The sequence below is a fragment of the Mirounga leonina genome, unplaced genomic scaffold (genome assembly GCF_011800145.1).
Source record: "Mirounga leonina isolate KUSES-001 unplaced genomic scaffold, KU_Mleo_1.0 Mir_176, whole genome shotgun sequence".
Taxonomy (NCBI): domain Eukaryota; kingdom Metazoa; phylum Chordata; class Mammalia; order Carnivora; family Phocidae; genus Mirounga; species Mirounga leonina.
This window is the reverse complement of record NW_023270454.1, coordinates 43,424,327-43,435,042: the sequence shown is the minus strand read 5'-3', so window position 1 is coordinate 43,435,042 and position 10,716 is coordinate 43,424,327.

Sequence of the window (10,716 nt, the reverse complement as noted above, 5' to 3'; positions counted from 1 at the left end):
AGAGAAAGAGAGAGTGAGAGATGGCGAGCAGACTGAAGTTACAGTCTTTTTGTAATGTAATCTTGAAAGTGATACCTCATCCCTTTTGCCATATTGTATTTGTTTAGAGATGAGTCAGTTACTAGATCCCACCCACACTTAAAGGACAGGCTTACATAGGGCATGACTATCAGGAGGCAGGGTTCATTAGGACCATCCTAGAGGCTGCCTACCACCACACACGACCTAACTTCCATCACTCTAGGACCTAGTCCTGGCTAACATAAAATAGGTAGTTCATAAGTTGATTTAAAGAGAACAAAGCTGTCGGGGCACCTGGGTAGCTCAGTCGGTTAACCGTCTGCCTTCGGCTCGGGTCATGATCCCAGGGTCCTGGGTTCGAGTCCTGCATTGGGCTCCCTGCTCTGCGGGGAGCCTGCTTCTCCCTCTCCCACTCCCCCTGCTTGTGTTCCCTCTCTCGCTGTGTATCTCTGTCAAATAAATAAATAAAACCTTAAAAAAAAAAAAAAAAGAACAAGCTGTGGACAACCCCGAGATAAAACAGATGCTGTCACCAGGAGAAATGTTCCCAGAACTCCTGCTGAGCACAGCAGGAAGGTGAGGGTCAGTTCAGGAAATCAGCACAACCTATTTGAAGCATTGCTCCAATGTCCTTCGGCACTGTGTCTCGAACTCCGCATAACGTATAGGTAGCAGGTAATCATTTAGTCATTCACTCAACAAAGATTAATCGGGTGATTTCTATGTGCCAGGCTCTAGAAATCCAGTGGTAAAGAAAAGGAAGTCCCTGCTCAAGCCTGCACTGTAGTGATTATTTTCCCTTTGGGCTTGACTTGGTTTCTGTATTAGTTTTTGGGAAAAGAAGCCAGACTTGATTGCACGCCGACTGCTCTGTTGTGAAGGTCCCGGGAGGAATATCTGAAAAGGTATCAACTCCTAGTGGAAGGGCTGCTACTTTCGTAACTCCCTCAGCTTCTTCAAGTCTTTGCTCACCTATTTAATAAGGTTTGTTCTGACTGTCCTATTTAATGACGTGGACAGACCCTTCCACACCCACTCCCAATTCCCCCTGACCCTCTCCTACTTTCTTTTTGTCCACATCACTTATTATCTTCCAACATCATTTACTTATTACCTTTGCTCCCTAGTGTCCCCCGCCCCTGTTTGAATCTAAGTCCCACCAGTGTGGGGATCTTTATTTTCTCTCTGCTATATCACCAAAGCCTAGAACTGTGCTGGGCACCTAGCTGGTGCTCAATAAACATTTGTTGAAGAAATGAACAGAGTCCCTCCAGGTCAGGCTTCCTTTCTAGGCCCCACTTTGTAGTTTGGGAAATTTTTCATGAAGGAAGAGAGATGCAAAGAGAGCAAGTGATGCTCTTAGAGGCAGCTTTTGACTCCAAGGAAGGAAATTAAGTTTAATCTGTTCGTGGGGCTAAGAGATGAGATGTGATTAGTAAGTGCCAAATTGGTGGATGATGGATGTGTGGCTGTCACTTTCTCCTGCTCACTCTTACATGCTGTCCATCCCCCAGCGGTCTGGCTCAGCGAGTGTGTGCAAACAGGCTGAGCGGGTGGAGGAACGAGAGCCTGGGACCGCCTGGTTATTTGGAATGACTTGTGGCTAATTGAAACGGAATCGGCACCTCTGACCCTATATCCCCCAAACGCTGGGGAACTGATATACTCCCCAATCAGTTCAGAAAGCTTCATGCTGCCATTTTTCCAGGCCTTACAGATAATAGGAAGTGATTATGGGAAGTGAAGCTACTTTGGCTGAGCTCCCCTTTTTAGTTGAACTTTGTTCTCACTTCTGTCTTACTCGCTGTGCTCTTCATGCGTGATGGTTTTGAATTAAGCAAAATCCTTTAGCTAACCCCTTAACATTTTTCCGATGGGTGGGGAGAAGTTTTACTTCAGTATTGAACAAAGTTCGCATACACGCATCTGGAGGGGGATGAGAAACAGATCTCTGCTTTTCTCCTGTGGCAGCTTTAATCTACATGGAGTCCACCTCAGAAGGAAGGAAGGAGTCATCTGCTGTTGTCGCCCCATCCCCTCCCTTGTCTGCCTACCCTCGAAGTCTCACTTCTGCTTCTTCCTTCTCTGGCCTAGGTTGTCATTCATTTATTTCAGTTCATCTGGTTTTCCCTCAGAAGTGGTGTCACAAGCAGATAATAAAGGAATGAAGGAAAAGGGACGTGGAGGTCCAGACTTGTTGTCAGTATGATTAACACCCCTTAGCAGAATTCTACGTATTTCTTTCCCTTCTCTAGAAATCCGCCCCCCCTTTTTTCCTTTTTTCTTATAGAACAGGACAGGGTCCAGAAATGAGGCAGACATGTGTCCATCCACCAGAAGAGGGTGAAAATGGAGAAAGCCATATCCTGTCGTATAAATTTGAATGGGGAAATAAAATCTGTAACTCTGGTGGGTAGGAGTTCTCTTTAGGGGGCCAGAAGTGCTAGGAGAAGATATTAATGATGATACATAATCGTTATCTTTAATCTAAGAGTCTGTAAGATCTAGTGCACTGGAGACTCAATATTAGTTTCAATTTTTTAATTGATATTTATTTTTATACTTTAAGGTGAAATATGTTCATTAATATACACTGAATAATTGAATTAACATAAATTGAAGAAAAGCACAGGAGAGAGAGTACAAAATTAAAATCGTATGTATTTTCCATCGCTTGAAGATAACGAATATTATTAACATTTTGTCATACTTCCCTGCAGTCTTTTTATTTTAAATGATTGTAACTATCATGATTATATAATTGTAACTATATAGTTCCTATTATTCTGTATCCTCTTGTCTTCTCATAGCATGAAACATTTTTCCTTTTTTATTATTTTTATAAACTCCCCATGAACATTTTTCTCAAGGGCTGCAAAACAGTCCAGGAAGCATTTGGGGCGTAGTTTAACCCGATCGCCAAATCTAAACTAGGAATGAGCATACTCTTTCTATAAAGGGCCAGCCGGTAAATGTTTTTGGCTTTGGGAGACGTGTATCTCTTCACACGTACTCAGCACTGGCCAGATGGTACAAAGGCAGTCACAAGACACTGAGTTCCAACAGAACTTTATTTACGAAAACAAGCCACAGGCCACGTCGGGCCCATGGGCCATCGTTTGCGGACCCTATTCTAAGCTATTATGTCGTGTTCATGCTTGTTATTTTAGATTCTATAATGAACGCTGTGCTTCCTCAACCAGGCTCACTTCCTTAGAAAACATCAGAAGTAAAACCGAAGTGAAGATCAAAGTCTTTGAAAAATTTTAAGGCTCTCCATACTGCCAGATTTCTTCTAATGACACAGCCGTCAGCAGTGAGGGATACTGCCAATTTTGTCACATTTTTTTCCAGTATTTATTTTACTCATTTCATTCAAAGTCATGTTTAGAAGATAAATTGCTAAGTGGGGAAAAAGCAGGCTAAAAATAAAGTGTGAGGGAAAATGTAAAATTTACAGTGAATAAAGAAATCTGTCATTTTGATGGGCAAAAATATGAATTGTCATTATTGTTTTAAACTGCACTGCCTGGAGGCTGAATGATCTCCCATGTTTGCTATTCTGTGGCATTTCCTCTTTTATGACATGTCTGCTTATGTCTTTGCTCACTTCGAATCTGATGCATTAGCTGCTCCATCTATGTTGAATAAGTTTTAAAGGAGACCTCTAGAACTACCTAAGGACATCTCAAGAGGACTGTTTAAATACGTTTTGGAATATAGTTAACAATGGCATTTTATGTGGCCATTGCCAATTTTTTGTTTGTTTCCTTGTTCTTATGGAACCGAGTGAGAGGAATTTAGTGGCCTATCTGCCTCCATTCATAGCAATCTGTAATCATACATCCATGTAAAGCCACTTCTATATCTTTTTACTTTCCCTCTTCATTGCTCGTTTCCTGTGGCAGCTGTAACAAATAAGCACAAACTTAGTGGCTTAAAACAACAGAAATGAAATTGATTCTATCCTGGTTCCGGAGGCCGGAAGTCCGAGATCAGTATCACTGGGTGGGAATCAAGGTGCTGTCGGGCCACATTCTCTCCAGAGGCTTAATGGAGCCTTTCCAGCCTCTGGTGGCTCTTGGCATTCCTCGGCCGTGGCCACATCACTCCAATCTTCAACATCAGCAGCTTCAAATCTCTTTCTGCTCCATCTTCATATCACCCTCTCTTTGTGTGTGTCAAATCTTCCTCCCCCTCCTCTTCTAAGGACACTTGTAATTGGACTGAGGGCCCACCCAGATCATCCAGGTTACTCTCCCCATCCCAAGATCCTTAAAGAATCACATCTGCAAAGCCCCTTCTTTCAACTAAGGGGGCAGTTACAGGTTCCAGGGACTGGGACGAGGTATCTTTGGGGGGAGGCGTTTCCCAGCCAGCACAATCTCCCATTTATACTCCTATTCTTGTCCCTTGCTTAGTTAAGCACTTCCACATATTTCATGCATTTTCTTCTCCTCTACCTTCCAAACATGTATTTATATATTTCTAGCCTCAAGAAATGTGCCATGTGCTTGTGTTTATATCTTTTTTTTAAAAAAACTTTTCTTTTCTTTTCTTTTTTTTAAGATTTTATTATTTCTTTGAGACAGAGAGAATGAGAGACAGAGAGCACATGAGAGGGAGGAGGGTCAGAGGGAGAAGCAGACTCCCTGCCGAGCAGGGAGCCCGATGCGGGACTCGATCCCGGGACTCCAGGATCATGACCTGAGCCGAAGGCAGTCGCTTAACCAACTGAGCCACCCAGGCGCCCTGTGTTTATATCTTTTAATATTTTAATTTTTTAAACATAAATGGTATTGTGCCGTAAAAAACCTTCTGTTTCTTATTTTCCCTTCAGCATTATATTTTTGAGATCTCTCTGGGATGTGACTGTAGCTTTCATTCTTGTTTGGCTGCTATATTTTTCTTTTTTTTTTTACATTTTTTCTTAGCCAAACGCATATCCCTCTACCTGTGGATGCATGGATGCTCTCTGATTCCAGTTCAGCTATACATTTTTTATACCATTACCTTGTTTGGTTTCACAAACGTATGCTTGGCTTTTATAATAATATGAACCAATGGTCACCGAGGGTTTACAACATGCTGGGCATTGCACAAAGCACATTTTAAACCTTGTCCCATTTATCACGTCTGACAGGATTGTTAGACAGCTTTGTCACTATCACCTTTAAACTTATCAGGGAACCGAGCGACAGAACGGCCAAGCAACTGGTCCAAGGTCATACAGCCAAGTGAGTTGGAATACAGTGTGAAAAAAGCAGTCCCTATGCCCAAGGAATTCCAGGTCAAATGAAGGAGGACTATATACATCTTGAAAGCTCATGGCAGTCTAGGGGTGTGTGAGTGTAGGGGTGTGTGAGAGTGCTTCCCCTCCCCCCCGGAGATTTCTTGGATGGGGCTGTGCCCATGAACTTGCTCCCCTCCTGGCAGGCACGATCTGGCTGGAGGTCTGGGATTCCCATTCCTTGCTCTCGTTGTTTCGGCCTCTCTGCCTTGACTCTCTATTCTTTGCTCTGAACATAAAGCATCAAAACAATGGCCAAGATCTATGCATTGTAATCCCCAAACAGCTCTCAAAATAATTTCTTAATTTTTCCCCAATGTATATTTCTTTGTGGTTTTAAAAATGTAATAAATATTTATTCAGTGCTTATTCTGTCCAGACATTGTTCTAAAGCCACAAATATTAACTCAAGGTTTTGTTCAACTCAGTGAGGTAGGTAGTATTATTATTTCCTCTATTTTCAGGATAAAGAAACAAAAGCACAGAGAGGTTAATTAAGTTGCCTGAGGTCACATAACTGTACTTCACAGGAGTTGGGGTTTAATCCTGGCAGTCTATAGATACGAAGCTTTCTTTTTTTTTTTTAAGATTTTATTTATTTATTTGACAGAGAGAGACACAGTGAGAGAGGGAATACAAGCAGGGGGAGTGGGAGAGGGAGAAGCAGGCTTCCCGCTGAGCAGAGAGCCCGATGCAGGGCTCAATCCCAGGACCCTGGGACCATAACCTGAGCCGAAGGCAGACGCTTAACGACTGAGCCACCCAGGTGCCCCGATATGAAGCTTTCAACTGCTATGTATGCTGCCTTCCTCCCCTCTGTTCTCTCTTTCTCTCTCTCCTTATTCCTTCCCTCTTTTTCCTTTCTTCCTTTCAATTAGCAAATTTCTGTATTATACTAAGGATATATCAGTGAATAAAGCAGTTGCCCTTATGCATGCATGGTGGGAAAGATGCACATAAACCAACCAGCAAACAAACAAAACTGACATTTATGATTAATTAAGGAAACTTCAGGGTGCTGTGACTTGTTCTTCCTTGAGCAAATCTTAGCGTTTTAAAATGAACTCCATTGGGCGCCTGGGTGGCTCAGTTGGTTGGGCGACTGCCTTCGGCTCAGGTCATGATCCTGGAGTCCCGGGATCGAGTCCCGCATCGGGCTCCCTGCTCGGCAGGGAGTCTGCTTCTCCCTCTGGCCCTCCCCCCTCTCATGTGCTCTCTCTCATTCTCTCTCTCTCAAATAAATAAAATCTTAAAAAATAAAATAAAATAAAATAAAATGAACTCCATTGTAGAACCCACCACATTCTTTTTGGAACTCTTCTGGAAGTATTTGCATACAGATCTTACCTGTCTTCACATGGGTCAAATTCCAAGAAGTGCTGGGTTTTTTTTTCTTCTATGCTCAGTACTATGGGCACAGTGAGTATGTTACGGAAGCTGGACTGGATCGCCCGACGGAAGAACCAAGCGGCACCCAGAGATCTTGGAGGATAGGAGGTTTATTTAACGCCTCAGGCTCAGAGGAGAGTGGTCTCCAAAGGCCTGAGCCCCAAGCACAAACAAAGGGGGCAATTTATACACTTCTACTTCCACATACTGGGCACTCTTGGCACGTGCGTGAAGCGGGGCAGGGAGAAGGACCCGGATTGGTGCGCGGGGGAAGCCCAACAGGGAGAAGAACCCAGAAGAGCCCCGGGGCAAGGACTGGGACTCTCTCACTGGCTCGGTCGGCCATCTTAGGACACAGATTTTTCTTATCAAATATACCAAATAAGTATGAGCTGATCAATGGACTGATGGAGTAGCTTCAGTCAGTGCAAAACCTGTTTATTGGTGGCTGGTTATCCTTAGGTTCTCAGGTCAGGGATGGGCCTGGCCAATGGCTGAGTCAGCATCTGGCTCTTTGATCGGGGGCAATTGCTCACATGGCATCAGTGTGCAATGGATGAGAGGCAGACTGAGAGATGTCGTTGAATTTAAAAATGCATGTTTGTGCCTTTGAAGTCTGGAAGCCAGGCCTGCCTGAACCTTGTAGCTGCTCTCCTCTGTCCCGCTGCCTTCTCCTGTGTCACTGTGTGGGGTAGCTGCCATTCCCTGAGGCCTTGGAAGTGTGGCCAGTCTTGGTCTGCTTCCATCATAATGAAGATTCTCTGCAGGCAAGTTCTGGAAAACTTCAATTTCCTTCTTCTAGTAAACAGTTTATGATTCGGTGCTTTGATGTACATAGGAGACAATCTGTGTGTCAGTTGCATAGAGTTCGTGGGAAGGAAAAAGAGCTTGTAGAAAGTGTTTATACTTCCATGTGACTTTGACCTAACTGGGTCCAGAAAATAGCAAATCTTCCAGGAAGAAGAGAGTGCTTTCTACTTCAAAGGAAGTCATCAGACCTGCCTCCTCGTGCATCCACCTCAGCCTGGGAAATTGTCACAGCCTCTACAAGTGCACTTGTCCTGGCCTAAGGCCAGAGACCTGGGATTCAGGGTTCCTGAACACCAGAAAGGATGACTCATCCTTTCTCCTCTTTTCTCCACTCTCAGCCTCTTACTGAAAACTTTATGATAGCAGATTCTGTCCATAACGACCTCAGCTGGTGAGGGACCTCAGAATTCCATGGGGTCCCAAATGGAGTTTACATTTCATTCACAAAGCATCATTCATTAACATATATGTAAAGCCAGCAAGGTCATGTATCATTACAATTCTTTGTTTTTCCTCCTAGTTTCCAAGAACTTCTTACTCATCTTGTGCTTCATTGTCCAGGAGAGAGCCTGGCAGAAGTCATGCCTTCAATGGCTTTTTGTTTAATGAGTAAATCAATTAAGAAATGCTTTGTTTAATAAATGGAAATGTCTTTGATATATTTGCTGATTATAAAAAGTCTGAAAGTTCATGGAAAAAAAAACCACAACAAAACAGCAACTCATAAGTGTATAGAAATCTCTAACACAGTATTTTCTTCCAGAGGTAACTACTAGTAGGTTTGAGGTTTATACCCGCAGAGTATGCCTCAGAAAGAAGGAAGCAAGAAAGAATGTGATATAAGTTTTTTTCTTTAACATCTTTTTTTTTATATGATATATTGGGCATATTTTCAAGTCAGTACATATGGAATTTGTGAAAAGGAAAAAAAGCTTGTAGAAAATGTTTATACTGCCATGTGACATTGACCTGTGTCCAGAAAATAACAAATCTTCCCAGAAGATTTTCTTAGTACCTTTGTAAAACTTTGTATGTATATAGCATAATGAAATTAACAAAGTCACTATTGTTGGACTCTAGATTGTCTCCAGTTCCTACAATGATAAATAATGTTGTAATGAACACCCTTGTTGGTGAACACATTTTTCCACACTTGTCTGGTTATCTTCTTAGAATAAACTCTGGAAGTAGAGTTGTGAGGTCAAGGGTATATATTCAGATTTTTGATATTTTCAGATCATCCTCCAGATAATCTGAAATTTTATCTAATTCTATTTTAACACTTCAAAAATTAATACTGGCCATTACTAATAAGTAATAAGTTTATTGAAATAATAATTTTAACTCAATTAAAGATTTCTGTCAAGGTGTTTCCCCATATCCTCATTAATGCTGGACATTTTCAGTCTTAGAACTTTGCCATGATGATAGATCCCATTGTTTTGCTTTACACTCCCATCATTGTTTATGAGACTAAGCATATTTTCATGTTAATCTTTAGCACTGTTTTCTTCCTTGACTTTCTTGTTTTATCTTTCATACATTTCAAATTTCTGGATTGTTCCTTTAAAAAGACCTTGACATCATATTTTTACCTAAGGAGCTCAAGGCTGACTGAATTTTTGTAAGAGGTCTCTGTGAGGGATGCCTGGGTGGCTAAGTCGGTTAAGCATCTGCCTTCGGCTCAGGTCATGATCCCAGGGTCCTGGGATCGAGTCCCACATCGGGCTCCTTGCTCAGCCAGGAGCCTGCTTCTCCCTCTGCCTGCCACTCTCTCTCTTTCTCTCTGACAAATAAATAAATAAAATCTTAAAAAAAAAAAAGAGGTCTCTGTGAGGGAGATTTGATTTCCCAGGATGGGGTTGCTGGTAGCAGCAAAGTAGACTGAGGCATCATGGTGGGGGATGGAGTAAATACTGTTAGCATCTTTCTGAGGGTTGAGATCTAAATCTATGGATGTCACAGTATTCAGCTTTTGATCCAGTAATTCAGTAATTCCAAATTCTAGCAAATTTATCTAAGGAAAAAGGAAAGGAGACAAGCATTTATATTTAAGGACGTTCATCCTCAGTCATTTACAAAAAATGCATGATTTGAAACAACTCAAACATCTAAAATAGGCAAAGAATTAAGAAAATGTGGTACAGTTATTACCATGACTTTAGTAATGTGACTGGCCGAGGTTAAGAGATATATAGAATCCAATCATATGAGCTAGGTTAACAGTAAGAATTGTGGCCTAGACAGACAAGAATGTACACATCATTCAGGGTAAAATCAGATGATGAATGGAGGGAGAAGGTGAATCCAGGCGAGTGGTCAAGAGGTAGAGAAATCTAGAAGAGAGGGGTGCGTTTCCATCTACTCAAAGCAGGAGGCAGTAATAAGCACAGTATGAGCTGACCGCAGGGCTGTAGACCGTACAAGAGAGGGTCCCCGTTGCGACGGTGACTATGAACGGAGCTGGGCACAGTCATCAGAGACCCTGGTGGGTTTGCCTGCATGTCTCCAGCCCTAGATCTGGCATCCCTGTCCGAACTTTCTGGCTGATGAGCAATCTCTACTTGCAGATGTTGTCCTCTGCTTTCTCCAGTCACGGTAACTCCAGCAGAGTCTGCCTTGAGGTTTACCAAATTTAAGTCATTCATCATATCTGTCAGTTTTGGGTCTGTCATAATTCATGTATTCATACCCCAAACACCCATTCTGGATTCCACCTCATACTTCTCTTCTCCACCTACTATCTCTCTGCTTGCAAAAGGTAATCCTTTAAGTAAGTACAAAATTCCAATTGTTATCAACTGCTGCATAACAAAACTATCCCAAAACTTAGCGGCTTACATTAATAACATTGTTTTGCTCACAAGTCTGAAATTTGGCAAGGTTGGCAAGACCGCTCATCTCTCCCTGCTGGGCAGCTTGAAGACTGAGCTGGATTCCTCTGAAATCTTACTCACTGTGATGTCTGATGCCTGGGCTGGGAAGATAAGAACAGCTGGGAGTTAGGTCATTTGGCTCCCTGGGCATTGGTCTCTATCCCTAGATCGCCTCTCCCATGACAGCTTCTAGATAGCCCACTTCCATATAGATCAGCTCAGGCTTCCAAGTCACATGTCCCTTAAGAGAAAGGCCTGCAGAAGCTGTATTGTCTTTTATGATCTAGTCTTGGAAGTCACATAACATCACTTACAATGCATCCAGTCAGT